Genomic DNA, 15,875 nt, shown 5'->3' with positions numbered 1-15,875 from the left:
TTGTTTCAGAAACACCCAGGGCTTCAGAAGGCCAGAGAGGCATGTTTCCTATGTCTACTGCCAGTAAGTACAGAATTGAATAAGCTTGTCTTGTGTATAGGTATTTTCCTTCAGACTTGTATCTCTTGTCTGTCAAGCTCTTGTTAATTGACATTTTCAGGCCACAAGTGCAAACAAAGTCAATCATCAGTTATATTCCTTGCTAACCACTGCAATAGTACAATTTGCAATATATGTGTGGGCAGCATGATACAGACACGTGCCAACATTACAAAGCCACAAAGTGAATTTCTTGACATTCAACTGTGGCGTTGGCTTATTAGATTCAATGAACTGAATGTATTGCGATTACTAAAAATATTACAGGGATTTTGGCCTTTAGGTTTTGCAGTGTGAATGAAATGGGAACCTGTTGTCACACATATTTTTAAACTCAAATGACTGAAGTTAATTTTCGTAAATGGCTTATACATGAGTGTTCCTGTCTGTGTGTTTACAACATTTCAGAATTTCAGAAGTGCGTTCTAACTAAACTGGTGGAGATATTGGAGGAGGTAAAACGTGTCGGGAGGGCGGAGCCAAGGAACTCTGATTATCATATTAAAAGAATGGAGAGGATGGATGAGTTTGATCTCTTGGAGGAACAGCTCAAAACTCCAGAGGAAAGAAATCTAATGGTAAAGGAAGCTGCCCACTTGATAACCCAAATGATTTCCTTATACTCACTCACCCTGACACTAGAGCTGATGTATGTTGCTGCCTGTCTTATGGTGCTGTAGATTTATGATGGTATAGCCTGATGTTTTCTATGGTAATATATCATTCCGATGAACCTAGATTTGGCCCTCTACATGTATGCTCACCTTGGATTATGGCACAAGGGATAGTAATATCATATCCTGTGTATTGATAAATGCTCTGATATTTGCTGTTTTTAGGGGTCCAAGCACGTAGTGCTGGGAACCCTATTGTTTTTGTTCGGATTATTATTCCGCTTCTTCTTCTTCTTCTTCTTCTTCTTCTGACCTAAAAGTATCTGGATCTCAGAAACCGTAAGAGCTACAGCGACCAAACTTGGCAGATAGGTCCAAAGTCTCAGCCGCTACTCAGGCAACGAAACCCACGTCAATTGGCCTCATGGTGGCGCTATAGCAAGCAACTTTATGTTTTGGCCTATAACTTCTGAACCGTATGGGCCACAATCAAAATTCCAACCACTTTCCCTGGATTCCTTGGTTCATTCTGCATCCATCCATATAGGCCCCGCCCATTTCCGCCTAACTAGATTTTCCGCCATTTTGAATTTTGTCCAAAACTGTTTTTTCGCTGCTACTCCTACAAATTTTGTCCAATCGTCACCAAATTTGTGACAGCATGTCTGGACTGTCCTGAACAAAAGTTATCGAGCAGTTTTTTGATATTCCACACTATTTTCATATAATCGACTTCCAAAGTTTGGTCAACTGTCGTGGGTGGGGCCTATTTCACAAAAATCATAGCCATAACTCAGGAACGCATTGTCCTATGGTAACCAAACTTGGTACACGTGTGCAGGTATGTAGTCTGAGCTAATATAAAAAAAATTGGTGTCATTTCGCCTATAGGGGGCGCTATAGCAACATTTCAAATTTTAAAAGGCCATAACTTGGTGACTGTAGATCATAGGAACAAAATTCCTTGATTGCTGGATTCCTTGGGCCAAGTTGCATCTATCCATATAGGCCACTCCCATTTCAGCCCACAAGGTTTTCCGCCATGTTGAATTTTGTCCAAAACTGTTTTTTCGCGTCTTCTCCTACATATTTTGTCCAATCTTCACCAATTTTCGCTCACAGCATGTCTGGACTGTCCAGCACAAACCGCTTGGACCCCTCAATCGCTGCTTGCGGCTATATTTGATATTGATATTTTCCATAACTGTACTGAATGCCATTTTACAATCACACATAATGCTATTAATGGATGCTAAATTATGCCCATTTATCAGGTGAAATTTCAAGTCTTGGTAATTTTACTCTTTACTCTCAGATTGAACAGTTGAGCAGAATCGGAGGCAAAAATGTCAGGGACTGTGCAGCCAAGATCATGGACAGGTATGCCATATGTTTACACTATGAAGTAATGATGCAAAGGTTTGTAACATGGATATTAAAATCACAAGGCTTATTTCCACAGCAGTGTTGTATTGATCAGTAAAGTGGATCCTGTATGTGTCTTTCAGGCTCTTTACAAACAGTCTCATGTCCAAATTCAACATGAAGGGCCACCGTTCCAAGACAGCCTTCGAAACCAGTGCGGTGTACTCCATTTTGAATGGTAAATACTAATGTGGTATTTTTCTTTCTAAAGGTCCCTGGTTCGATCCCGGGTTTCGGCAAGTGAGGAGGTCACTTGCGGGAAGCAGTCCCTTTTGGTTGCCATCTATCTCCCAGTGTCCGTAACGGCTGGCGCGGCAACCGTTTTAAGCCTGTGATTTTCTGCCTCGTGATTTCCCAAAACACGGCGGACATTTACAAAGAAATACCCTTTTAGGACAACGTAGGCATGCATAGGGTGGCACAGCAAACCGAGGTTCTCGGTTTGAAAGACTGGAATGCAAAAGCAAAGTAACCAACTCAGATGTGTATGCATACAAAACCGGCGCCCTTTTCCTATCCCACCCTACGGCAGATGGCAGAACGCTTGGTTGCAGCACATTTCACTGCACAAACGTGGGCGGGATTTTTCTGCTATACCTTCACGCAACAATGACCTTGGCAGTTGAATTGTAGGATCAAAAAAGGACACTCTGGAGGGGTGCTCAGAGCCTGGGTAGCTCAGACGGTAGAGCATCAGACTTTTAATCTGAGGGTCCAGGGTTCAAGTCCCTGTTCAGGCGTGCGCGTAGCACTTGCTGTAAGCAATGTGAAACCAATCGCCCCAAGCCAGGACACTGGCAACAAACCAGTGAGGACTGCAATTGCTGCGCTGGGCTTTTGTACATTGAAGGTCAAGCTTACGCTCCCACCTTTGCACGGGTACGCTGTGGAACCGCAGCTCTACATCAAGGCCATTTGATGCCGAGGACAGGCACGCGCCACTCTCAGCACTCGGAGCAGGTATTTGTGGGCGCAGCGTCAAGTGCAAGGCACTGGTGTTTCAAGCCAAACCATGAAAGAGCGTTGAACTCCGGATGCAAAGGTCCAGTTTAAATCCGGGCTTTTGACAAGCGGCTACGGCTCTTTTGTTCAAAAGCCAAGCCCCTGTCATAGGAAGGCCAAGTCACCTGGAGAATGCGGGCATCGATCCCGCTACCTCTCGCATGCTAAGCGAGCGCTCTACCATTTGAGCTAATTCCCCTGCCTGCAAGCCAAGCCATAGGGAAGCCTCGAGACTTTTCACCCTGTGGCAGGACCTCGCTGTCTATTAGGGTTACCCCAAGTTGATAAATCAGTGTCTGGCATTGACTGGCAACTTGCAGTCGTGAAAAATCGGTGCTCATTGAACCATTTCAAGAGCCGTTATGTTGCCAATGTGATGGCACAGCAGACCGAGCTCTTCCGTTTCAGAGGCAGAAGTCTTTGATTGACATATGCAAAGTGCATTGGAAAATACATGTCCCTGCAAGCGCGCCCAGTGATCCTTTCACATGCCGGTTGCGGTCCCTGGCGGTGCGTGGGATGGCTCTCTGACGACAAGCCGAAATAGCTCAGTTGGGAGAGCGTTAGACTGAAGATCTAAAGGTCCCTGGTTCGATCCCGGGTTTCGGCAAGTGAGGAGGTCACTTGCGGGAAGCGGTCCGTTTTGGTTGCCATCTATCTCCCAGTGTCCGTAACGGCTGGCGCGGCAACCGTTTTAAGCCTGTGATTTTCTGCCTCGTGATTTCCCAAAACACGGCGGACATTTACAAAGAAATACCCTTTTAGGACAACGTAGGCATGCATAGGGTGGCACAGCAAACCGAGGTTCTCGGTTTGAAAGACTGGAATGCAAAAGCAAAGTAACCAACTCAGATGTGTATGCATACAAAACCGGCGCCCTTTTCCTATCCCACCCTACGGCAGATGGCAGAACGCTTGGTTGCAGCACATTTCACTGCACAAACGTGGGCGGGATTTTTCTGCTATACCTTCACGCAACAATGACCTTGGCAGTTGAATTGTAGGATCAAAAAAGGACACTCTGGAGGGGCGCTCAGAGCCTGGGTAGCTCAGACGGTAGAGCATCAGACTTTTAATCTGAGGGTCCAGGGTTCAAGTCCCTGTTCAGGCGTGCGCGTAGCACTTGCTGTAAGCAATGTGAAACCAATCGCCCCAAGCCAGGACGCTGGCAACAAACCAGTGAGGACTGCAATTGCTGCGCTGGGCTTTTGTACATTGAAGGTCAAGCTTACGCTCCCACCTTTGCACGGGTACGCTGTGGAACCGCAGCTCTACATCAAGCCCATTTGATGCCGAGGACAGGCACGCGCCACTCTCAGCACTCGGAGCAGGTATTTGTGGGCGCAGCGTCAAGTGCAAGGCACTGGTGTTTCAAGCCAAACCATGAAAGAGCGTTGAACTCCGGATGCAAAGGTCCAGTTTAAATCCGGGCTTTTGACAAGCGGCTACGGCTCTTTTGTTCAAAAGCCAAGCCCCTGTCATAGGAAGGCCAAGTCACCTGGAGAATGCGGGCATCGATCCCGCTACCTCTCGCATGCTAAGCGAGCGCTCTACCATTTGAGCTAATTCCCCTGCCTGCAAGCCAAGCCATAGGGAAGCCTCGAGACTTTTCACCCTGTGGCAGGACCTCGCTGTCTATTAGGGTTACCCCAAGTTGATAAATCAGTGTCTGGCATTGACTGGCAACTTGCAGTCGTGAAAAATCGGTGCTCATTGAACCATTTCAAGAGCCGTTATGTTGCCAATGTGATGGCACAGCAGACCGAGCTCTTCCGTTTCAGAGGCAGAAGTCTTTGATTGACATATGCAAAGTGCATTGGAAAATACATGTCCCTGCAAGCGCGCCCAGTGATCCTTTCACATGCCGGTTGCGGTCCCTGGCGGTGCGTGGGATGGCTCTCTGACGACAAGCCGAAATAGCTCAGTTGGGAGAGCGTTAGACTGAAGATCTAAAGGTCCCTGGTTCGATCCCGGGTTTCGGCAAGTGAGGAGGTCACTTGCGGGAAGCGGTCCCTTTTGGTTGCCATCTATCTCCCAGTGTCCGTAACGGCTGGCGCGGCAACCGTTTTAAGCCTGTGATTTTCTGCCTCGTGATTTCCCAAAACACGGCGGACATTTACAAAGAAATACCCTTTTAGGACAACGTAGGCATGCATAGGGTGGCACAGCAAACCGAGGTTCTCGGTTTGAAAGACTGGAATGCAAAAGCAAAGTAACCAACTCAGATGTGTATGCATACAAAACCGGCGCCCTTTTCCTATCCCACCCTACGGCAGATGGCAGAACGCTTGGTTGCAGCACATTTCACTGCACAAACGTGGGCGGGATTTTTCTGCTATACCTTCACGCAACAATGACCTTGGCAGTTGAATTGTAGGATCAAAAAAGGACACTCTGGAGGGGCGCTCAGAGCCTGGGTAGCTCAGACGGTAGAGCATCAGACTTTTAATCTGAGGGTCCAGGGTTCAAGTCCCTGTTCAGGCGTGCGCGTAGCACTTGCTGTAAGCAATGTGAAACCAATCGCCCCAAGCCAGGACACTGGCAACAAACCAGTGAGGACTGCAATTGCTGCGCTGGGCTTTTGTACATTGAAGGTCAAGCTTACGCTCCCACCTTTGCACGGGTACGCTGTGGAACCGCAGCTCTACATCAAGCCCATTTGATGCCGAGGACAGGCACGCGCCACTCTCAGCACTCGGAGCAGGTATTTGTGGGCGCAGCGTCAAGTGCAAGGCACTGGTGTTTCAAGCCAAACCATGAAAGAGCGTTGAACTCCGGATGCAAAGGTCCAGTTTAAATCCGGGCTTTTGACAAGCGGCTACGGCTCTTTTGTTCAAAAGCCAAGCCCCTGTCATAGGAAGGCCAAGTCACCTGGAGAATGCGGGCATCGATCCCGCTACCTCTCGCATGCTAAGCGAGCGCTCTACCATTTGAGCTAATTCCCCTGCCTGCAAGCCAAGCCATAGGGAAGCCTCGAGACTTTTCACCCTGTGGCAGGACCTCGCTGTCTATTAGGGTTACCCCAAGTTGATAAATCAGTGTCTGGCATTGACTGGCAACTTGCAGTCGTGAAAAATCGGTGCTCATTGAACCATTTCAAGAGCCGTTATGTTGCCAATGTGATGGCACAGCAGACCGAGCTCTTCCGTTTCAGAGGCAGAAGTCTTTGATTGACATATGCAAAGTGCATTGGAAAATACATGTCCCTGCAAGCGCGCCCAGTGATCCTTTCACATGCCGGTTGCGGTCCCTGGCGGTGCGTGGGATGGCTCTCTGACGACAAGCCGAAATAGCTCAGTTGGGAGAGCGTTAGACTGAAGATCTAAAGGTCCCTGGTTCGATCCCGGGTTTCGGCAAATGAGGAGGTCACTTGCGGGAAGCGGTCCCTTTTGGTTGCCATCTATCTCCCAGTGTCCGTAACGGCTGGCGCGGCAACCGTTTTAAGCCTGTGATTTTCTGCCTCGTGATTTCCCAAAACACGGCGGACATTTACAAAGAAATACCCTTTTAGGACAACGTAGGCATGCATAGGGTGGCACAGCAAACCGAGGTTCTCGGTTTGAAAGACTGGAATGCAAAAGCAAAGTAACCAACTCAGATGTGTATGCATACAAAACCGGCGCCCTTTTCCTATCCCACCCTACGGCAGATGGCAGAACGCTTGGTTGCAGCACATTTCACTGCACAAACGTGGGCGGGATTTTTCTGCTATACCTTCACGCAACAATGACCTTGGCAGTTGAATTGTAGGATCAAAAAAGGACACTCTGGAGGGGCGCTCAGAGCCTGGGTAGCTCAGACGGTAGAGCATCAGACTTTTAATCTGAGGGTCCAGGGTTCAAGTCCCTGTTCAGGCGTGCGCGTAGCACTTGCTGTAAGCAATGTGAAACCAATCGCCCCAAGCCAGGACGCTCGCAACAAACCAGGGAGGACTGCAATTGCTGCGCTGGGCTTTTGTACATTGAAGGTCAAGCTTACGCTCCCACCTTTGCACGGGTACGCTGTGGAACCGCAGCTCTACATCAAGCCCATTTGATGCCGAGGACAGGCACGCGCCACTCTCAGCACTCGGAGCAGGTGTTTGTGGGCGCAGCGTCAAGTGCAAGGCACTGGCGTTTCAAGCCAAACCATGAAAGAGCGTTGAACTCCGGATGCAAAGGTCCAGTTTAAATCCGGGCTTTTGACAAGCGGCTACGGCTCTTTTGTTCAAAAGCCAAGCCCCTGTCATAGGAAGGCCAAGTCACCTGGAGAATGCGGGCATCGATCCCGCTACCTCTCGCATGCTAAGCGAGCGCTCTACCATTTGAGCTAATTCCCCTGCCTGCAAGCCAAGCCATAGGGAAGCCTCGAGACTTTTCACCCTGTGGCAGGACCTCGCTGTCTATTAGGGTTACCCCAAGTTGATAAATCAGTGTCTGGCATTGACTGGCAACTTGCAGTCGTGAAAAATCGGTGCTCATTGAACCATTTCAAGAGCCGTTATGTTGCCAATGTGATGGCACAGCAGACCGAGCTCTTCCGTTTCAGAGGCAGAAGTCTTTGATTGACATATGCAAAGTGCATTGGAAAATACATGTCCCTGCAAGCGCGCCCAGTGATCCTTTCACATGCCGGTTGCGGTCCCTGGCGGTGCGTGGGATGGCTCTCTGACGACAAGCCGAAATAGCTCAGTTGGGAGAGCGTTAGACTGAAGATCTAAAGGTCCCTGGTTCGATCCCGGGTTTCGGCAAGTGAGGAGGTCACTTGCGGGAAGCGGTCCGTTTTGGTTGCCATCTATCTCCCAGTGTCCGTAACGGCTGGCGCGGCAACCGTTTTAAGCCTGTGATTTTCTGCCTCGTGATTTCCCAAAACACGGCGGACATTTACAAAGAAATACCCTTTTAGGACAACGTAGGCATGCATAGGGTGGCACAGCAAACCGAGGTTCTCGGTTTGAAAGACTGGAATGCAAAAGCAAAGTAACCAACTCAGATGTGTATGCATACAAAACCGGCGCCCTTTTCCTATCCCACCCTACGGCAGATGGCAGAACGCTTGGTTGCAGCACATTTCACTGCACAAACGTGGGCGGGATTTTTCTGCTATACCTTCACGCAACAATGACCTTGGCAGTTGAATTGTAGGATCAAAAAAGGACACTCTGGAGGGGCGCTCAGAGCCTGGGTAGCTCAGACGGTAGAGCATCAGACTTTTAATCTGAGGGTCCAGGGTTCAAGTCCCTGTTCAGGCGTGCGCGTAGCACTTGCTGTAAGCAATGTGAAACCAATCGCCCCAAGCCAGGACGCTCGCAACAAACCAGGGAGGACTGCAATTGCTGCGCTGGGCTTTTGTACATTGAAGGTCAAGCTTACGCTCCCACCTTTGCACGGGTACGCTGTGGAACCGCAGCTCTACATCAAGCCCATTTGATGCCGAGGACAGGCACGCGCCACTCTCAGCACTCGGAGCAGGTATTTGTGGGCGCAGCGTCAAGTGCAAGGCACTGGCGTTTCAAGCCAAACCATGAAAGAGCGTTGAACTCCGGATGCAAAGGTCCAGTTTAAATCCGGGCTTTTGACAAGCGGCTACGGCTCTTTTGTTCAAAAGCCAAGCCCCTGTCATAGGAAGGCCAAGTCACCTGGAGAATGCGGGCATCGATCCCGCTACCTCTCGCATGCTAAGCGAGCGCTCTACCATTTGAGCTAATTCCCCTGCCTGCAAGCCAAGCCATAGGGAAGCCTCGAGACTTTTCACCCTGTGGCAGGACCTCGCTGTCTATTAGGGTTACCCCAAGTTGATAAATCAGTGTCTGGCATTGACTGGCAACTTGCAGTCGTGAAAAATCGGTGCTCATTGAACCATTTCAAGAGCCGTTATGTTGCCAATGTGATGGCACAGCAGACCGAGCTCTTCCGTTTCAGAGGCAGAAGTCTTTGATTGACATATGCAAAGTGCATTGGAAAATACATGTCCCTGCAAGCGCGCCCAGTGATCCTTTCACATGCCGGTTGCGGTCCCTGGCGGTGCGTGGGATGGCTCTCTGACGACAAGCCGAAATAGCTCACTTGGGAGAGCGTTAGACTGAAGATCTAAAGGTCCCTGGTTCGATCCCGGGTTTCGGCAAGTGAGGAGGTCACTTGCGGGAAGCGGTCCCTTTTGGTTGCCATCTATCTCCCAGTGTCCGTAACGGCTGGCGCGGCAACCGTTTTAAGCCTGTGATTTTCTGCCTCGTGATTTCCCAAAACACGGCGGACATTTACAAAGAAATACCCTTTTAGGACAACGTAGGCATGCATAGGGTGGCACAGCAAACCGAGGTTCTCGGTTTGAAAGACTGGAATGCAAAAGCAAAGTAACCAACTCAGATGTGTATGCATACAAAACCGGCGCCCTTTTCCTATCCCACCCTACGGCAGATGGCAGAACGCTTGGTTGCAGCACATTTCACTGCACAAACGTGGGCGGGATTTTTCTGCTATACCTTCACGCAACAATGACCTTGGCAGTTGAATTGTAGGATCAAAAAAGGACACTCTGGAGGGGCGCTCAGAGCCTGGGTAGCTCAGACGGTAGAGCATCAGACTTTTAATCTGAGGGTCCAGGGTTCAAGTCCCTGTTCAGGCGTGCGCGTAGCACTTGCTGTAAGCAATGTGAAACCAATCGCCCCAAGCCAGGACGCTCGCAACAAACCAGGGAGGACTGCAATTGCTGCGCTGGGCTTTTGTACATTGAAGGTCAAGCTTACGCTCCCACCTTTGCACGGGTACGCTGTGGAACCGCAGCTCTACATCAAGCCCATTTGATGCCGAGGACAGGCACGCGCCACTCTCAGCACTCGGAGCAGGTATTTGTGGGCGCAGCGTCAAGTGCAAGGCACTGGCGTTTCAAGCCAAACCATGAAAGAGCGTTGAACTCCGGATGCAAAGGTCCAGTTTAAATCCGGGCTTTTGACAAGCGGCTACGGCTCTTTTGTTCAAAAGCCAAGCCCCTGTCATAGGAAGGCCAAGTCACCTGGAGAATGCGGGCATCGATCCCGCTACCTCTCGCATGCTAAGCGAGCGCTCTACCATTTGAGCTAATTCCCCTGCCTGCAAGCCAAGCCATAGGGAAGCCTCGAGACTTTTCACCCTGTGGCAGGACCTCGCTGTCTATTAGGGTTACCCCAAGTTGATAAATCAGTGTCTGGCATTGACTGGCAACTTGCAGTCGTGAAAAATCGGTGCTCATTGAACCATTTCAAGAGCCGTTATGTTGCCAATGTGATGGCACAGCAGACCGAGCTCTTCCGTTTCAGAGGCAGAAGTCTTTGATTGACATATGCAAAGTGCATTGGAAAATACATGTCCCTGCAAGCGCGCCCAGTGATCCTTTCACATGCCGGTTGCGGTCCCTGGCGGTGCGTGGGATGGCTCTCTGACGACAAGCCGAAATAGCTCAGTTGGGAGAGCGTTAGACTGAAGATCTAAAGGTCCCTGGTTCGATCCCGGGTTTCGGCAAGTGAGGAGGTCACTTGCGGGAAGCGGTCCCTTTTGGTTGCCATCTATCTCCCAGTGTCCGTAACGGCTGGCGCGGCAACCGTTTTAAGCCTGTGATTTTCTGCCTCGTGATTTCCCAAAACACGGCGGACATTTACAAAGAAATACCCTTTTAGGACAACGTAGGCATGCATAGGGTGGCACAGCAAACCGAGGTTCTCGGTTTGAAAGACTGGAATGCAAAAGCAAAGTAACCAACTCAGATGTGTATGCATACAAAACCGGCGCCCTTTTCCTATCCCACCCTACGGCAGATGGCAGAACGCTTGGTTGCAGCACATTTCACTGCACAAACGTGGGCGGGATTTTTCTGCTATACCTTCACGCAACAATGACCTTGGCAGTTGAATTGTAGGATCAAAAAAGGACACTCTGGAGGGGCGCTCAGAGCCTGGGTAGCTCAGACGGTAAAGCATCAGACTTTTAATCTGAGGGTCCAGGGTTCAAGTCCCTGTTCAGGCGTGCGCGTAGCACTTGCTGTAAGCAATGTGAAACCAATCGCCCCAAGCCAGGACACTGGCAACAAACCAGTGAGGACTGCAATTGCTGCGCTGGGCTTTTGTACATTGAAGGTCAAGCTTACGCTCCCACCTTTGCACGGGTACGCTGTGGAACCGCAGCTCTACATCAAGCCCATTTGATGCCGAGGACAGGCACGCGCCACTCTCAGCACTCGGAGCAGGTATTTGTGGGCGCAGCGTCAAGTGCAAGGCACTGGTGTTTCAAGCCAAACCATGAAAGAGCGTTGAACTCCGGATGCAAAGGTCCAGTTTAAATCCGGGCTTTTGACAAGCGGCTACGGCTCTTTTGTTCAAAAGCCAAGCCCCTGTCATAGGAAGGCCAAGTCACCTGGAGAATGCGGGCATCGATCCCGCTACCTCTCGCATGCTAAGCGAGCGCTCTACCATTTGAGCTAATTCCCCTGCCTGCAAGCCAAGCCATAGGGAAGCCTCGAGACTTTTCACCCTGTGGCAGGACCTCGCTGTCTATTAGGGTTACCCCAAGTTGATAAATCAGTGTCTGGCATTGACTGGCAACTTGCAGTCGTGAAAAATCGGTGCTCATTGAACCATTTCAAGAGCCGTTATGTTGCCAATGTGATGGCACAGCAGACCGAGCTCTTCCGTTTCAGAGGCAGAAGTCTTTGATTGACATATGCAAAGTGCATTGGAAAATACATGTCCCTGCAAGCGCGCCCAGTGATCCTTTCACATGCCGGTTGCGGTCCCTGGCGGTGCGTGGGATGGCTCTCTGACGACAAGCCGAAATAGCTCAGTTGGGAGAGCGTTAGACTGAAGATCTAAAGGTTCCTGGTTCGATCCCGGGTTTCGGCAAATGAGGAGGTCACTTGTGGGAAGCGGTCCCTTTTGGTTGCCATCTATCTCCCAGTGTCCGTAACGGCTGGCGCGGCAACCGTTTTAAGCCTGTGATTTTCTGCCTCGTGATTTCCCAAAACACGGCGGACATTTACAAAGAAATACCCTTTTAGGACAACGTAGGCATGCATAGGGTGGCACAGCAAACCGAGGTTCTCGGTTTGAAAGACTGGAATGCAAAAGCAAAGTAACCAACTCAGATGTGTATGCATACAAAACCGGCGCCCTTTTCCTATCCCACCCTACGGCAGATGGCAGAACGCTTGGTTGCAGCACATTTCACTGCACAAACGTGGGCGGGATCTTTCTGCTATACCTTCACGCAACAATGACCTTGGCAGTTGAATTGTAGGATCAAAAAAGGACACTCTGGAGAGGCGCTGAGAGCCTGGGTAGCTCAGACGGTAGAGCATCAGACTTTTAATCTGAGGGTCCAGGGTTCAAGTCCCTGTTCAGGCGTGCGCGTAGCATTTGCTGTAAGCAATGTGAAACCAATTGCCCCAAGCCAGGACGCTGGCAACAAACCAGGAGGGAGGACTGCAATTGCTGCGCTGGGCTTTTGTACATTGAAGGTCAAGCTTACGCTCCCACCTTTGCACGGGTACGCTGTGGAACCGCAGCTCTACATCAAGCCCATTTGATGCCGAGGACAGGCACGCGCCACTCTCAGCACTCGGAGCAGGTATTTGTGGGCGCAGCGTCAAGTGCAAGGCACTGGTGTTTCAAGCCAAACCATGAAAGAGCGTTGAACTCCGAATGCAAAGGTCCAGTTTAAATCCGGGCTTTTGACAAGCGGCTACGGCTCTTTTGTTCAAAAGCCAAGCCCCTGTCATAGGAAGGCCAAGTCACCTGGAGAATGCGGGCATCGATCCCGCTACCTCTCGCATGCTAAGCGAGCGCTCTACCATTTGAGCTAATTCCCCTGCCTGCAAGCCAAGCCATAGGGAAGCCTCGAGACCTTTCACCCTGTGGCAGGACCTCGCTGTCTATTAGGGTTACCCCAAGTTGATAAATCAGTGTCTGGCATTGACTGGCAACTTGCAGTCGTGAAAAATCGGTGCTCATTGAACCATTTCAAGAGCCGTTATGTTGCCAATGTGATGGCACAGCAGACCGAGCTCTTCCGTTTCAGAGGCAGAAGTCTTTGATTGACATATGCAAAGTGCATTGGAAAATACATGTCCCTGCAAGCGCGCCCAGTGATCCTTTCACATGCCGGTTGCGGTCCCTGGCGGTGCGTGGGATGGCTCTCTGACGACAAGCCGAAATAGCTCAGTTGGGAGAGCGTTAGACTGAAGATCTAAAGGTCCCTGGTTCGATCCCGGGTTTCGGCAAGTGAGGAGGTCACTTGCGGGAAGCGGTCCGTTTTGGTTGCCATCTATCTCCCAGTGTCCGTAACGGCTGGCGCGGCAACCGTTTTAAGCCTGTGATTTTCTGCCTCGTGATTTCCCAAAACACGGCGGACATTTACAAAGAAATACCCTTTTAGGACAACGTAGGCATGCATAGGGTGGCACAGCAAACCGAGGTTCTCGGTTTGAAAGACTGGAATGCAAAAGCAAAGTAACCAACTCAGATGTGTATGCATACAAAACCGGCGCCCTTTTCCTATCCCACCCTACGGCAGATGGCAGAACGCTTGGTTGCAGCACATTTCACTGCACAAACGTGGGCGGGATTTTTCTGCTATACCTTCACGCAACAATGACCTTGGCAGTTGAATTGTAGGATCAAAAAAGGACACTCTGGAGGGGTGCTCAGAGCCTGGGTAGCTCAGACGGTAGAGCATCAGACTTTTAATCTGAGGGTCCAGGGTTCAAGTCCCTGTTCAGGCGTGCGCGTAGCACTTGCTGTAAGCAATGTGAAACCAATCGCCCCAAGCCAGGACGCTGGCAACAAACCAGTGAGGACTGCAATTGCTGCGCTGGGCTTTTGTACATTGAAGGTCAAGCTTACGCTCCCACCTTTGCACGGGTACGCTGTGGAACCGCAGCTCTACATCAAGCCCATTTGATGCCGAGGACAGGCACGCGCCACTCTCAGCACTCGGAGCAGGTATTTGTGGGCGCAGCGTCAAGTGCAAGGCACTGGTGTTTCAAGCCAAACCATGAAAGAGCGTTGAACTCCGGATGCAAAGGTCCAGTTTAAATCCGGGCTTTTGACAAGCGGCTACGGCTCTTTTGTTCAAAAGCCAAGCCCCTGTCATAGGAAGGCCAAGTCACCTGGAGAATGCGGGCATCGATCCCGCTACCTCTCGCATGCTAAGCGAGCGCTCTACCATTTGAGCTAATTCCCCTGCCTGCAAGCCAAGCCATAGGGAAGCCTCGAGACTTTTCACCCTGTGGCAGGACCTCGCTGTCTATTAGGGTTACCCCAAGTTGATAAATCAGTGTCTGGCATTGACTGGCAACTTGCAGTCGTGAAAAATCGGTGCTCATTGAACCATTTCAAGAGCCGTTATGTTGCCAATGTGATGGCACAGCAGACCGAGCTCTTCCGTTTCAGAGGCAGAAGTCTTTGATTGACATATGCAAAGTGCATTGGAAAATACATGTCCCTGCAAGCGCGCCCAGTGATCCTTTCACATGCCGGTTGCGGTCCCTGGCGGTGCGTGGGATGGCTCTCTGACGACAAGCCGAAATAGCTCAGTTGGGAGAGCGTTAGACTGAAGATCTAAAGGTCCCTGGTTCGATCCCGGGTTTCGGCAAATGAGGAGGTCACTTGTGGGAAGCGGTCCCTTTTGGTTGCCATCTATCTCCCAGTGTCCGTAACGGCTGGCGCGGCAACCGTTTTAAGCCTGTGATTTTCTGCCTCGTGATTTCCCAAAACACGGCGGACATTTACAAAGAAATACCCTTTTAGGACAACGTAGGCATGCATAGGGTGGCACAGCAAACCGAGGTTCTCGGTTTGAAAGACTGGAATGCAAAAGCAAAGTAACCAACTCAGATGTGTATGCATACAAAACCGGCGCCCTTTTCCTATCCCACCCTACGGCAGATGGCAGAACGCTTGGTTGCAGCACATTTCACTGCACAAACGTGGGCGGGATCTTTCTGCTATACCTTCACGCAACAATGACCTTGGCAGTTGAATTGTAGGATCAAAAAAGGACACTCTGGAGAGGCGCTGAGAGCCTGGGTAGCTCAGACGGTAGAGCATCAGACTTTTAATCTGAGGGTCCAGGGTTCAAGTCCCTGTTCAGGCGTGCGCGTAGCACTTGCTGTAAGCAATGTGAAACCAATTGCCCCAAGCCAGGACGCTGGCAACAAACCAGGAGGGAGGACTGCAATTGCTGCGCTGGGCTTTTGTACATTGAAGGTCAAGCTTACGCTCCCACCTTTGCACGGGTACGCTGTGGAACCGCAGCTCTACATCAAGCCCATTTGATGCCGAGGACAGGCACGCGCCACTCTCAGCACTCGGAGCAGGTATTTGTGGGCGCAGCGTCAAGTGCAAGGCACTGGTGTTTCAAGCCAAACCATGAAAGAGCGTTGAACTCCGAATGCAAAGGTCCAGTTTAAATCCGGGCTTTTGACAAGCGGCTACGGCTCTTTTGTTCAAAAGCCAAGCCCCTGTCATAGGAAGGCCAAGTCACCTGGAGAATGCGGGCATCGATCCCGCTACCTCTCGCATGCTAAGCGAGCGCTCTACCATTTGAGCTAATTCCCCTGCCTGCAAGCCAAGCCATAGGGAAGCCTCGAGACCTTTCACCCTGTGGCAGGACCTCGCTGTCTATTAGGGTTACCCCAAGTTGATAAATCAGTGTCTGGCATTGACTGGCAACTTGCAGTCGTGAAAAATCGGTGCTCATTGAACCATTTCAAGAGCCGTTATGTTGCCAA

At 50.5% G+C, this 15,875-nt stretch overlaps 29 non-coding genes across 29 annotated transcripts; 19 read left to right on the top strand and 10 right to left on the bottom strand.

Moving 5' to 3' along the window:
• The first annotated feature begins 2,805 nt into the window (after nucleotides 1-2,805).
• Nucleotides 2,806-2,878, top strand: trnak-uuu (transfer RNA lysine (anticodon UUU)). The gene has a single exon. It is a non-coding gene; the product is annotated as a tRNA-Lys (tRNA).
• A 388-nt stretch (nucleotides 2,879-3,266) lies between these two features.
• On the bottom strand, nucleotides 3,267-3,339 carry trnaa-agc (transfer RNA alanine (anticodon AGC)). The gene has a single exon. It is a non-coding gene; the product is annotated as a tRNA-Ala (tRNA).
• Nucleotides 3,340-3,677: 338 nt separating this feature from the next.
• trnaf-gaa (transfer RNA phenylalanine (anticodon GAA)) lies at nucleotides 3,678-3,750 on the top strand. Its single transcript has one exon. It is a non-coding gene; the product is annotated as a tRNA-Phe (tRNA).
• A 428-nt stretch (nucleotides 3,751-4,178) lies between these two features.
• On the top strand, nucleotides 4,179-4,251 carry trnak-uuu (transfer RNA lysine (anticodon UUU)). The gene has a single exon. It is a non-coding gene; the product is annotated as a tRNA-Lys (tRNA).
• Nucleotides 4,252-4,639: 388 nt separating this feature from the next.
• Nucleotides 4,640-4,712, bottom strand: trnaa-agc (transfer RNA alanine (anticodon AGC)). Its single transcript has one exon. It is a non-coding gene; the product is annotated as a tRNA-Ala (tRNA).
• Nucleotides 4,713-5,050: 338 nt separating this feature from the next.
• trnaf-gaa (transfer RNA phenylalanine (anticodon GAA)) lies at nucleotides 5,051-5,123 on the top strand. The gene has a single exon. It is a non-coding gene; the product is annotated as a tRNA-Phe (tRNA).
• A 428-nt stretch (nucleotides 5,124-5,551) lies between these two features.
• trnak-uuu (transfer RNA lysine (anticodon UUU)) lies at nucleotides 5,552-5,624 on the top strand. Its single transcript has one exon. It is a non-coding gene; the product is annotated as a tRNA-Lys (tRNA).
• Nucleotides 5,625-6,012: 388 nt separating this feature from the next.
• trnaa-agc (transfer RNA alanine (anticodon AGC)) lies at nucleotides 6,013-6,085 on the bottom strand. The gene has a single exon. It is a non-coding gene; the product is annotated as a tRNA-Ala (tRNA).
• A 338-nt stretch (nucleotides 6,086-6,423) lies between these two features.
• trnaf-gaa (transfer RNA phenylalanine (anticodon GAA)) lies at nucleotides 6,424-6,496 on the top strand. Its single transcript has one exon. It is a non-coding gene; the product is annotated as a tRNA-Phe (tRNA).
• A 428-nt stretch (nucleotides 6,497-6,924) lies between these two features.
• trnak-uuu (transfer RNA lysine (anticodon UUU)) lies at nucleotides 6,925-6,997 on the top strand. Its single transcript has one exon. It is a non-coding gene; the product is annotated as a tRNA-Lys (tRNA).
• A 388-nt stretch (nucleotides 6,998-7,385) lies between these two features.
• On the bottom strand, nucleotides 7,386-7,458 carry trnaa-agc (transfer RNA alanine (anticodon AGC)). Its single transcript has one exon. It is a non-coding gene; the product is annotated as a tRNA-Ala (tRNA).
• Nucleotides 7,459-7,796: 338 nt separating this feature from the next.
• trnaf-gaa (transfer RNA phenylalanine (anticodon GAA)) lies at nucleotides 7,797-7,869 on the top strand. Its single transcript has one exon. It is a non-coding gene; the product is annotated as a tRNA-Phe (tRNA).
• Nucleotides 7,870-8,297: 428 nt separating this feature from the next.
• On the top strand, nucleotides 8,298-8,370 carry trnak-uuu (transfer RNA lysine (anticodon UUU)). The gene has a single exon. It is a non-coding gene; the product is annotated as a tRNA-Lys (tRNA).
• A 388-nt stretch (nucleotides 8,371-8,758) lies between these two features.
• Nucleotides 8,759-8,831, bottom strand: trnaa-agc (transfer RNA alanine (anticodon AGC)). Its single transcript has one exon. It is a non-coding gene; the product is annotated as a tRNA-Ala (tRNA).
• A 338-nt stretch (nucleotides 8,832-9,169) lies between these two features.
• On the top strand, nucleotides 9,170-9,242 carry trnaf-gaa (transfer RNA phenylalanine (anticodon GAA)). The gene has a single exon. It is a non-coding gene; the product is annotated as a tRNA-Phe (tRNA).
• A 428-nt stretch (nucleotides 9,243-9,670) lies between these two features.
• trnak-uuu (transfer RNA lysine (anticodon UUU)) lies at nucleotides 9,671-9,743 on the top strand. The gene has a single exon. It is a non-coding gene; the product is annotated as a tRNA-Lys (tRNA).
• A 388-nt stretch (nucleotides 9,744-10,131) lies between these two features.
• Nucleotides 10,132-10,204, bottom strand: trnaa-agc (transfer RNA alanine (anticodon AGC)). Its single transcript has one exon. It is a non-coding gene; the product is annotated as a tRNA-Ala (tRNA).
• Nucleotides 10,205-10,542: 338 nt separating this feature from the next.
• On the top strand, nucleotides 10,543-10,615 carry trnaf-gaa (transfer RNA phenylalanine (anticodon GAA)). The gene has a single exon. It is a non-coding gene; the product is annotated as a tRNA-Phe (tRNA).
• Nucleotides 10,616-11,043: 428 nt separating this feature from the next.
• trnak-uuu (transfer RNA lysine (anticodon UUU)) lies at nucleotides 11,044-11,116 on the top strand. The gene has a single exon. It is a non-coding gene; the product is annotated as a tRNA-Lys (tRNA).
• A 388-nt stretch (nucleotides 11,117-11,504) lies between these two features.
• trnaa-agc (transfer RNA alanine (anticodon AGC)) lies at nucleotides 11,505-11,577 on the bottom strand. The gene has a single exon. It is a non-coding gene; the product is annotated as a tRNA-Ala (tRNA).
• A 338-nt stretch (nucleotides 11,578-11,915) lies between these two features.
• trnaf-gaa (transfer RNA phenylalanine (anticodon GAA)) lies at nucleotides 11,916-11,988 on the top strand. The gene has a single exon. It is a non-coding gene; the product is annotated as a tRNA-Phe (tRNA).
• A 428-nt stretch (nucleotides 11,989-12,416) lies between these two features.
• Nucleotides 12,417-12,489, top strand: trnak-uuu (transfer RNA lysine (anticodon UUU)). The gene has a single exon. It is a non-coding gene; the product is annotated as a tRNA-Lys (tRNA).
• Nucleotides 12,490-12,880: 391 nt separating this feature from the next.
• trnaa-agc (transfer RNA alanine (anticodon AGC)) lies at nucleotides 12,881-12,953 on the bottom strand. Its single transcript has one exon. It is a non-coding gene; the product is annotated as a tRNA-Ala (tRNA).
• Nucleotides 12,954-13,291: 338 nt separating this feature from the next.
• Nucleotides 13,292-13,364, top strand: trnaf-gaa (transfer RNA phenylalanine (anticodon GAA)). The gene has a single exon. It is a non-coding gene; the product is annotated as a tRNA-Phe (tRNA).
• Nucleotides 13,365-13,792: 428 nt separating this feature from the next.
• On the top strand, nucleotides 13,793-13,865 carry trnak-uuu (transfer RNA lysine (anticodon UUU)). The gene has a single exon. It is a non-coding gene; the product is annotated as a tRNA-Lys (tRNA).
• A 388-nt stretch (nucleotides 13,866-14,253) lies between these two features.
• trnaa-agc (transfer RNA alanine (anticodon AGC)) lies at nucleotides 14,254-14,326 on the bottom strand. The gene has a single exon. It is a non-coding gene; the product is annotated as a tRNA-Ala (tRNA).
• Nucleotides 14,327-14,664: 338 nt separating this feature from the next.
• On the top strand, nucleotides 14,665-14,737 carry trnaf-gaa (transfer RNA phenylalanine (anticodon GAA)). The gene has a single exon. It is a non-coding gene; the product is annotated as a tRNA-Phe (tRNA).
• A 428-nt stretch (nucleotides 14,738-15,165) lies between these two features.
• On the top strand, nucleotides 15,166-15,238 carry trnak-uuu (transfer RNA lysine (anticodon UUU)). Its single transcript has one exon. It is a non-coding gene; the product is annotated as a tRNA-Lys (tRNA).
• Nucleotides 15,239-15,629: 391 nt separating this feature from the next.
• trnaa-agc (transfer RNA alanine (anticodon AGC)) lies at nucleotides 15,630-15,702 on the bottom strand. Its single transcript has one exon. It is a non-coding gene; the product is annotated as a tRNA-Ala (tRNA).
• Between the last annotated feature and the right edge of the window lie 173 nt (nucleotides 15,703-15,875).

This window comes from Centroberyx affinis, unplaced genomic scaffold (assembly GCF_046629955.1).
Source record: "Centroberyx affinis isolate AG114_WGS23_722 - 3 ecotype Tasmania unplaced genomic scaffold, CSIRO-AGI_Caff_v1 ptg000188l_1, whole genome shotgun sequence".
In the NCBI taxonomy this organism is placed as follows: Eukaryota; Metazoa; Chordata; class Actinopteri; order Beryciformes; family Berycidae; genus Centroberyx; species Centroberyx affinis.
The sequence above is the reverse complement of the archived record's forward strand: the minus strand, read 5'-3'. Positions and strand labels throughout refer to the sequence as shown.